We start from the raw sequence: 11602 nt of genomic DNA, 5'->3' as shown, positions 1-11602 counted from the left end.
TAGTTTGTAATTCCTGATAATATTCTTCTACAGAATTTTTCCCTTGTCTTAAACGCTGCAATTTTTGAAGCAATTCACGTTGATAATATGGTGGAACCCAACGCGTACGCATAGCAGTTTTCAAAGCAGCCCAAGTAGTTGGAATAGGATATAATCTACAATGTTCAGACCACCATACACATGCAAAACTAGTGAAAGCACAAACAGCAGCAACAACCCATCTTTCCTCAGGATATTGTAAACATGTAAATTGTTGTTCAGTTTCTAACTCCCAAGTAAGATATATATCAGGAACATATCTACCCTCAAATGGTGGAATATTCAATTTCAGTTAAGGGATATGGACATCATCTCGTACCTGAGGTGGTGGTGCAGGCCTACCATTGCGAATATATACCTGAGGTCGACCTGCTGGTGGTGGTGCTGGTGGCTGCACGTAGTTATGATTTTGATCAACCTCATCCTCATAATCGCCCGCATACTCATCATCCTCCGCATCAGCAGCAGCACCAACAGTTTGGCCAAACGCAAGAGGGACACGGCTCGCTAGGCGGAGGTCTGTTTCGCGACGTGGAGGTAGTCGTTGTTGTTATTGTTGGAGAGGTGAGTTAGGTGCAGCGGGTGGTGGTGGTGGAAGACGCGCAAGCAGTTTATTAAATCTGTTATCGAGCTTTGTTTCGAACGTCTTCTCAAGGCCAGTGATCTTCTCCATGGCCTCTTCAAAATTGTTCAGCACATCTTGCACCTGTTCAGTCATCATTTGCTGAAACTTATCATGAAGCTCCTTGTTCGATAAGTTCTCCCAGTCAATCCCGTCGGCTTGTGATCCTGGCATGGTTAGCAGCAATAGAAACACACAGAATATGATCCTATAGACTACTAACAAGAGGTGGTGGTGGGTGTCACAAATCCGTCAAGCAAATCTCAAATTCTTACCAGTTCTTACCCAGCAGCAGGCGGTGATCGGAAACCGTTGTAGTCAAAACTCTCAAAGCTTGGATAGAGCGATTACCAGGGAGAGTCAAACGCACGACGTAGATGTATGTGGAGCTGGGAAGGATTATAATATGGTAGCAAAAAGGGACAGCAATAATCAATTCAGAGATGCAAAGTTGAATAAATGCTCAACGACGGTACTGTGCTGGTCCTAGGCTAGACCGTGCTAGAGACGCGAGCCTAGAACACTAACAAAATCACGGCGCTGCACGTAAACAAGGGAAAAGCACACTCTGGATTTTTTTTCGCTCTTTTTTTTTGCGCTATTTTTTTGCGCTGCTCTTTTTTTTTTGTTGCGAAAAATTACTATAATGGCGAGTGTCTCAAAACTCTTCCCAGGTCAAACTGACAGGATGGGCACGAAATTTTTTCGACCAATTTTTTTTCGACTGTCCGGACCCAAAAACTGGAAATGGGTCAAAAAAAACTTTCTATAACGGCGACTGTCTCAATACGCTTAGAAACACCTAAAAATAGGATAGCCAGAAAAAACTTCGACAAGTGCGTTTTCGGAAAATTTTGGGCCTAAACGGAGGGTGGTTTCCGGACTCTTTTTTTTCCGAAACCTACTCCGGCAAGGAAACACGAATCGGAAACTAGATGAATCTCGAAAACAAACCTAATATGCAAGGAACTCGGATTGGTGGTGGATATATGGTGGTGGTATATGGCAGCAGTGGTGGTAGCGGTGGTAGTATATGGATATGGATCGGTGGTGGTATATGGACACGGATTGGTGGTGGTATATGGATACGGATTTGGAGCGGTGATGGTAGGTGGCAGGGGCGATGATCATGGTGCGGTAGCGGCGTGACAACTTATGACCAGAACTCGAAACTCTAAAAGACTAGACGCTAAGACCAGCAACTAGACACGATGATGCAACCGCAAATTCAACAAAGCAAAACCCTAAAAAGATTATGCAAAGGCTCAGATTGGTTCGGATATGATGAACTAACCATAATTTTTTTGTGGCTTTTTTTGTGGACTATAGGTATGAAGAACAGACTCGATCTAAACTACGAAAAACTGTAAAATCTCACCGAGCAACCTAGAAATCTGATACCACTTGATAGAGGCAAAGGTGTCCCGTCTTTCGATGAGATGATGGATTTCACTTTGGTGGAAGTCGAATTTGACGATCCGACTACGAACGTGCGGGGACGTTGCGCCTTAGCAATCGCTAAACCAACTTCGAGAGGTTATTGACCACGCCGGAGCACAATCAACCTGACCACAAGGGTCTGTTTCCTGCGAGCAAACGAAAAACAAGCAAGAAACTGAGATTGCAATCTGGATATTGCGAATATAAGATGAAAGCTTTATTGATCAAGGTGGGGTTCTGTGACGCCTTTGTCTGGTCGTTGAACACAAACGAAGCACGCGAAGTTGCAGCTATGGAGAACTTTAATCTAAACAAAACCCAAAGTCTAAACGGTGCCCTAAGGGCTGTATATATGGAGGAAGAGAGGGGGAATTTCGTGGCCCTTGGTGGAGGGGTCCGAAATCAACCCTATCTCTTGTTTCCCCACACATACGGACTCTAAAAATAGCCTATACTAATGTATTTCGAAATTACATGGGCCTGGCCCAATAAAAAGGTGACGCAACACCTATAATAGCCTCTGGACGAAATTTATGAAGTGGCATCTTGTATATTTCGTCCAAGGCTTCATGCACTCGTTATGGTGGCTTCAAAGACCTGAAATCATCACTCGTAACTCCGTTCTTGTTCCCCTTGCGCATGCCATCATCTCCATGCTTTTTCTTGCTCCAATGTTCATCCTTTTCCAAGCTAGGCCCTTCATTTGTAAGCAAAACAAATGTATCCAATTTAGGCAGCATCATATTCTCATGAACATTAGAATCATTACCAAGAAACGAAAGTACCTGGTAATTTAGTTGGCGTGCGCGAGCTCTAGTAATTGGTCCAGTATGTATAGCAGCAGGGGTTGTGGGTGTAACAATGGTATTGATGTCCTCATCAATTACGGAGAGGTATCACTGGGCCCACTCGATAGTGCATCATCATAATGAGCTCAAAGTGACCAAGTTTCCGGTCATGGGATCATGCATTACGGTACGAGTAAAGTGACTTGTCGGTAACGAGATTGAACGAGGTATTGGGATACCGACGATCGAATCTCGGGCAAGTAACATACCGTTTGACAAAGGGAATTGTATATGGGGTTGCTTGAATCCTCGACATCGTGGTTCATCCGATGAGATCATCGAGGAGTATGTGGGAGCCAACATGGGTATCCAGATCCCGTTGTTGGTTATTGACCGGAGAGCCGTCTCGATCATGTCTGCATGTCTCCCGAACCCGTAGGGTCTACACACTTAAGGTTCGGTGACACTAGGGTTGTATGAATATGAGTATGCAGCAAACCGAATGTTGTTCGGAGTCCCGGATGAGATCCCGGACGTCACGAGGAGTTCCGGAATGGTCCGGAGGTAAAGAATTATATATAGGAAGTGCTGTTTCGGTCATCGGGAAAGTTTCGGGGTCACCCGGTATTGTACCGGGACCACCGGAAGGGTCCCGGGGGTCCACCGGGTGGGGCCACCTATCCCGGAGGGCCCCGTGGGCTGAAGTGGGAGGGGAACCAGACCCTAGTGGGCTGGTGCGCCCCCCCTTGGGCCCACCTGCACCTAGGGTTGGAAACCCTAGGGTGGGGGGCGCACCACTTGCCTTGGGGGGCACTCCACCCCCCTGGCCGCCGCCCCCTTGGGAGATTCCCATCTCCAGGGCCGGCCCCCCCTAGGGGCCTATATAAAGGAGGGGGGAGGGAGGGCAGCCGCACCCTGAGTCTTGGCGCCTCCCTCCCCCTGCTACACCTCTTCCTCCTCCCGCAGTTGCTTGGCGAAGCCCTGCCGGAGTCCTGCTGCATCCACCACCACGCTGTCGTGCTGCTAGATCTTCATCAACCTCTCCTTCCCCCTTGCTGGATCAAGATGGAGGAGACATCATGCTGATCGTATGTGTGTTGAACGCGGAGGTGCCGTCCGTTCGGCGCTAGGATCTCCGGTGATAGGATCATGACGAGAACGACTACCTCAACCCCATTCTCTTGAACGCTTCCGCACGCGATCTACAAGTGGTATGTAGATGCATCTCTCTCTCTCATTGCTAGATGAACTCATAGATTGATCTTGGTGAACGTAGGAAATTTTTTATTTTATGCAATGTTCTCCAACAGCTACCTCTTGAGCTTGCGTTGGTTTTTCCCTTAAAGAGGAAGGGTGATGCAGCAAAGTAGCTTAAGTATTTCCCTCAATTTGAGAACCAAGGTATCAATTCAGTAGGATACAAGGCACAAGTCACTGAATACCTGCACAAACAATCAACAACTTGCACCCAACGCGGTAAAGGGGTTGTCAATCCCTTCACGGTCACTTGCAAAAGTGAGACCTGATAGAGATAGATAAATGGTAAAGTAAATCTTTTTTGTATTTTTGGTTTATAGATCGGAAAGTAAAAGATTGCAAAATAGTAGATCGGGAACTAGCAAGATGTAAAAGAGATTCAATATAATGGAAAAGAGACCCGGGGGCCATAGGTTTCACTAGTGGCTTCTCTCAAGATAGCTAATATTATGGTGGGTGAACAAATTACTGCCGAGCAATTGATAAAAAAGCGCAAAGTTATGATGATATCTAAGGCAATGATCATGAATTTTGGGGACGGACATGTCCGGCGCGGCGCAGAGGAGAAAAACTAGGGTTAGGGGGGATTAGACCGCGAATTTCGGGGGAGGGAACTATTTATAGATTTCTGGGAGCTAGGAGAGTCCAAATGAGGAGCGGTTTTCGCCCACACGATTGTGATCGAACGACCGAGAGCATGGAGGGGATTTAGATGGGTTTTGGGCCACTTTGGAAAGGGGTGTTGGGCTGCAAGGAGAAGGAGGCTTTTGCGGTTACCCGGTTAACCGTTGGAGTACCAAACGACCTCCAAATGGCACGAAACTTGACAGGCGGTCTACCGGTGCTATACCAAGGCCACTTGGCAAGCCTCGGGCCATTCCGAGAATGTTTAACACCCGCTCATAACGAGAGACAAAAAGGGGGACGCCGGTGGGCATAGGAGCGCCGGATTGCAAAACGGACACGGGGAAAATGCTCGGATGCATGAGACGAACACATATGCAAAATGAAATGCACATGATGACATGATAAAATGCAACACGCAAGCAAATGACATGGCAACGACGGCGAATAACTGGCAGACACCTGGCGCATCGAATCCGGGGCGTTACAGTACCACTTCATTATGAGAGCACTCGAGAATGAGAGAGGAACGACGAGAATGACGAGAATCGAAAGCTCACGAAATCAGATAGACTATGAAACCACTCTGGTTAGAACGAGATGAGAAACGAATAAGACTGAAAGGATTTAGGCAGCACTCCGGTTGAACATGGAAAGAATAGAACATGAACTAGAGAGGATGGAAAGATACTTGATGAAGAACAACACAAAACCTCTGGACGAATTGAAAGAGTTGAATGAAAAGAACTTAGAAGGAAGGGTTGAACGGAGTTCTTGAGAAAATCAACAACGAATGAATAAGCTTGTTGTGGACTAATGGAAAACATCTCAGAAATTATGAGGTGATAACCGACCGCAAACGGAAAAGATTGGATAGCTGAGAAGAACGAAGAAATGCAAAACTCGACTTTAAAAGAAAATGAAGAATTATTTGCGCTTCGAGACGCGAGAAGAAAAAAAAAGATACTTGAGCTCCTTCAATAAGAATCTTGATGAACTCTTGAAGAAAGAATTAAATCATGAAGAACCACCATGAAGAACTCCGGTAACAAAAGGATGACGAGATAGAATGAAGCAAGAAATAATAAGATGAGCCTTGCGATGATTTAGAAGGAGGTTTCCGACAAGATGGCCGAGGAAATTTGAACTCCGGAAAAGAAAGATGAATCACTTGGAACTAGAATTTATTCAACAAGAACAAACTCCGAAGAAAAAGGATTAATCACTTGGCTGAAATAAGAATAAGATTTATTGTATGCTTATCCTTCATCAAATTAAATTGATGACAAGCAATGGATTTTGCATACTACTTATTCTTGTTGAAAAGGATTGAGAAGTGACATATCACAACCTTGAGAAGGTCTTCATGAACCACCGGTGGGATTCGAAAGAACGAATAGATTGATACGATAACAAAGGAAAAAGAATCTGAAGAAACCACCGTAAGAATTCGAAAATGACAGACGAAAGAGAATGAATCACCGGGAAGAATTAGAAGGAACAAATATGCTAGAGGGGATTTAGAAGCAAAAGAACGAAGAGATCATGAGCTGATTAACGAACACTTGAGTGAAACGCCGGGATAAATAGAGAATGATAACTGGGATGATGGCCTCCGATGAAAAGAAACGGGAAAACAACTTCTGACATACTCCGGATGGGTAAGAAAAGAATATCTGACAAATGGAATAATTTGAGAGGATAATATGAAGCTAGAACCACGAAACTCCGGGAGAACGGACAAGACTTAGAGGAAAAACTCTTCTTCGGTCTTCAAATGACGACGGGAAAAACACCACCAAAAATTACTGAGATACTCCGGAAGAATGAAAAGCCAAGGGGTTGAGCCAACAATGAAATGATTTGAAATCGATCTTGAAAGGCGTGTGACTGATGAAATTCATTCTTACGTCACTCTTCGAAAAGAATTAGGAATAGCTCCGGGAAATTAGAAGAGTCAGGTAAGATCCTGGGAAAAACCTGTGGGTTAGGGTCCACTGGAGAGAAAAACACCGTTGGAAAGGGATGTTGAAGAGATAAATGATGCACCAGAATAGTTGAAATATTTGGATGAGGTGACAACCTCGAATTAATTGGAACACAGACGAATCTCCTGAGATGTCTTCCGAACTCCGGAATGATTGAATGGCGAGAGGTAAACGAGCAAGGAGAATAGTTGATCCGAGGAAAAGAATACGATCAACACCGAAAAACATGAATTGAATCCACCGGAAAAGAGATGAAGAATGTCCACCGAGACGAGAATTCACCGGTTGAAATGATTGAGGGAAGACTGAAGAAGTTCCGCACGAATGAGATAGATGGTCGAGAGAGAGTCAGACTCCGGGAAGAAAAAGGGTGGGAGGGCGGGAAAACAAAGGCAACCTGGAAGGGGGAATCGACGAACAACTTGAAGAGGAAACACCGGTTGAAAACATTGAGGAAAGAAAACAAAGACTTCGCACGAGTAGGATGGATACTCAATTACGGACTCTGGTTCCGAGAAGAAGAATAGGGTGGGCGGGTGGGAAAGAAAACAACTGAGGATTGAACTCAAAGATGCAGAGGCTCGAGTCGACTTGACGAGAAATGCACCAGATGAAAAGAGCTGAGAACCAACGATCGGACAACCAACTGCGTGATCCTAAAGAAAATTTTGAAGGGGAAGAGAAGTAATTCAAAACACCTACGTCAAGATTCCTTACCAGAGCGACGAAGGGGCTGAGGAGTAAAAAGAATTCCTACTCTCCGATATAACTAGACTCAGAAAATAGTTTATTCTAGACTCAACATCGGCCAAACTACACGATCAATCAAGGGGGCTCCTAGGGTCGGTCGAGGCTCTGATACCAACATGCGACCCTATCCAAAAGGAACTCGAAGGTCCCACCAAGGATAGACCCGCATATTGAAACGCTTTTGTAAGGTGGATATCATTACATCAACATTACATAATAGATGGGGATACATACATAAAGCATATAATGCCACACGAATACAACATCACAGTACATAAGAGCATCATCCGACTACGGATGAAACACAAACAGAAACTCAAACGACATCCACCCTGCTAGCCCAGGCTGCCGACCTGGAACCTATCCCCTGATCGAAGAAGCAGAAGAAGAACTCAACGCAAGCAAGCATCGCTCTCGCATCATGATCATCGCATAACATGTACCTGCAACTGTTGTTGTAGTAATCTGTGAGCCACGAAGACTCAGCAATCCCATTACCATGGATATCAAGACTAGCAAAGCTTAAAGGAAAAGGAAGGGGTAAAGTGGTGAGGTTGCAGCAGCGACTAAGCATGATATGGTGGCTAACATACGCAAAGAAGAGCGAGAAGAGAACAAGCGGAACGGTTGTCAACTAGTAATGATCAAGAAGTGATCCTGAACTCCTACTTACGTCAAACATAACACAGAAACCGTGTTCACTTCCCGGACTCCGCCGAGAAGAGACCATCACGGCTACACATGTGGTTGATGCGTTTTAATTCGGATCTGGTGTCAAGTTATCTACAACCGGACATTAACAAATTCCCATCTGCCTATAACTGCAGGCACGGCTTTCGAAAGATTATACCCTGCAGGGGTGTCCCAACTTAGCCCATGACAAGCTCTCGCGATCAACGAAGGAATAGACCTTCTCCCAGGAAGACCCGATCAGACTCGGAATCCTGGTTTACAAGACATTTCGACAATGGTAAAACAAGACCAGCAAAGCCGCCCGATGCACCGACAATCCCGATAGGAGCTGCACATATCTCGTTCTCAGGGCAACACCGGATAAGCGAAGCGTACAGGAACCGACGTAACCCAAGTTGCCAAGGGATGGCCCCGCACGGTGCTCTAGTTCGGACCAACACTTAGACAAGCACTGGCCCGGGGGGGCTAAAATAAAGATGACCCTTGGGTTGGCCGACCCAAGGGAAAGGGTAGGTGGTGGTGAGGCAAATGGTAAAACCAAGGTTGGGCCTTGCTGGAGGAGTTTTATTCAAAGCGAACTGTCAAGGGGTCCCATAAATCACCCGACCGCGTAAGGAACGCAAAATCCGGGAACATAACACCGGTATGACGGAAACTAGGGCGGAAAGAGTGGAACAAAACACTAGGCAAAAGGCCGAGTCTTCCACCCTTTACCAAGTATATAGATGCATTAATAATATAAGAGATATTGTGATATCCCAACCAAAATCCTGTCCACCATGGAGAAATCTTCAACTTCAGTTGCAACTAGCAACGCTATAAGAGGGCTGAGCAAAGCGGTAACATAGCCAAACAACGGTTTGCATAGGAAAGGTGTCAAAGGTTAGAGGTTCATGGCAATTTGGGATGGCTTGATAAACAGATGATAAGTAGAGCAGCATAGCGATAGAACGAAACAACTAGCATAGCAATGATAGTAGTGAGATCTAGGGTAGCGGTCATCTTGCCTGAAATCCCGCAAGGAAGAAGAACGAGTCCATGAAGAAGATGAAGCCACGAAGACGAACCAAGCGTAGACGAACGAATCCTCACGATCGCAACGAAACAGGAACTATCGAGAAGAAACACACAACATAGTAAACACACCACACATGAACAAGGCATGATGCACAACAAGCATGATGCATGACAAAGCTACATGAAGCTACTCATGGCAAGAGATGATGCAAACAAGAGCAACACATCAAGACAAGTTTAAATGAGGCCGGGAACAACATATAACAATTCTGGTAAGTCCTCATATGCATATTTCGAAATTGGTCCAGATCTGAATAAACCTTATGTTCAAGTTGTTAAACATCAAGTTAAGATGCACAAAGATGATCTACACGAGATTCTAGTCAAGTTACATATAAAGTTCATTTAGTTCGGAGCTATGGCCTAGAAGATATGAGCAAAACAAGTTAAACATGGCATTGATGCAAAAAGCATACAAACATCAAGCAAACACACCAAAACAAGGATGCAACATGATAATATGAAGATACATGCAATTTTAAGCAAGTTTCATATAGAGCACACTCAAACCGGAGCAACGGTTCTACACACACACATGAAACAAGTTTAAAGGACAAGCTGTCCAAAACAGCAACTAGGCATATTGCAAGCATCAAAACAACATGCTACAGCACCTCAACATAATAATAAAAGGCATGGGCATGATGTACAGGTAAAGCATTACAAAACATGAACACTGAGCTATCTCCAGAAATCACTAGAACATGCTCAAACACACATGATAAGATTGCAAGTAATAACAATTTCAGACTTTGCAGGAAATAACATCACGATGCAATGTTCAGAGCTATCAAACAACATGTTACAGGAACTTATCATGGCAAACAAAGGCATGGCATGAATCTACTCAAAGCATAGATCAAAAGTCCCTTACTGACCATAAGCCAAAAAGGATCAGAAAATATGATGGCACCCACGTAAACATAGCAAGTTATTATACAGATTCATACATGGCAGAAACAGAATTATGAAGGCATGTAGATGAGCTTGTGAAACTCACTACAGAGCAATACATGGCATGGCAAGGCACCCAACAGTAAAAATACATGTTTGTGAAGCTAAGCATGGCAAGAGCAAGTCCATAGGGTGCATGGATCACTAGCAACAATCATGGAAACAATCGAACTTAATGTTAACAGGCTGACAACAACATTATGAAGCAATTTTGGAGCAAGATATGAACAAGCTACAGCAAGCTATACTTGCAAACAGGGGCATGAATGGGTAGAGCATGACATGTAGATCAAAACATATTTATAGAACATCTCCATATTATGCATAGAATGATTAGTAGCAACATGTTTATATAGCATCACGAAATAACAGATTCAGCCTAGCAAAACAGCAACATCATGTACACTACTTAACAAGCTCGATTCACTAACCACAAGTCATTGCATGACAAGATAAGCATAGCATCATCAAGAAGACATGTTTGTGAAACAAACCAAGTCAAGAACAAGTCCATAGCATGCAAGGATCAACTACAACAACCTTGGCCAAATTGAATAACATGTAGACAATCTGCCAGGAAACATTTTGAAGCAAAAGTAGAGCACTCAAATGACATGCTAGACTACTCCATAAATGCAACCAAGGGCATGAATGGATATATAATAACCACTTGTTCGAAACACCTTTACTGAAGTATCTCAAATTATGCATGGATCTCTCTGTAGCATCATGTTTACATGGCATCAAAATAACAGCAGAACAGGGACTAAAATCAGCAACATCACGATGCCTAGTTTGCATGCTTGTGCTAGTCACCACATTAATCACAAAAATGCATGGCATACACCACTGTAAAGAAGACATAGTATAGATCAAAACACATGTAGACATCAACCTCATAGGATGCACACATCAATCATGGCAAAAATGACAAAAGAGCTCGTTCTGTTAACAAACAGCAGATAACATCATGAAGCACTCTTACAACGATGATTCAGACATCAAGATGAGCTCAAATATAAATGATGCAATGAGATGAAATGATGTACTCTTCGAGACGAACAATTTGACATATTACATGCATGAAATGGAGCTACGGTTGCAGAGATACAACAGGTCAAACATGGCATGATTATTACTGAAATATTCGGGACAGGAAATTCGGGGAGGGGGAAAAGTCAACCTCTCGGCATGGATTTCGATGCAGCGCGGATCTCGCCGGAGAGACTCGCCGGGGTTGCGGGAGGAGGCGAGGAGGAGGCCGGAGGAGAACGGATCTGGGGCGGCCGGAGCTCCCGGGGCCGGATCCGGGCGAAGGAGGGCCGGCTGGGCACGGAGGCGACACCGGGCGGCGGGGCGGAGGCCGCGGC

The sequence above is a fragment of the Triticum dicoccoides genome, chromosome 4B, assembly GCF_002162155.2.
Source record: "Triticum dicoccoides isolate Atlit2015 ecotype Zavitan chromosome 4B, WEW_v2.0, whole genome shotgun sequence".
In the NCBI taxonomy this organism is placed as follows: domain Eukaryota; kingdom Viridiplantae; phylum Streptophyta; class Magnoliopsida; order Poales; family Poaceae; genus Triticum; species Triticum dicoccoides.
This window is presented reverse-complemented; position numbering follows the sequence as displayed.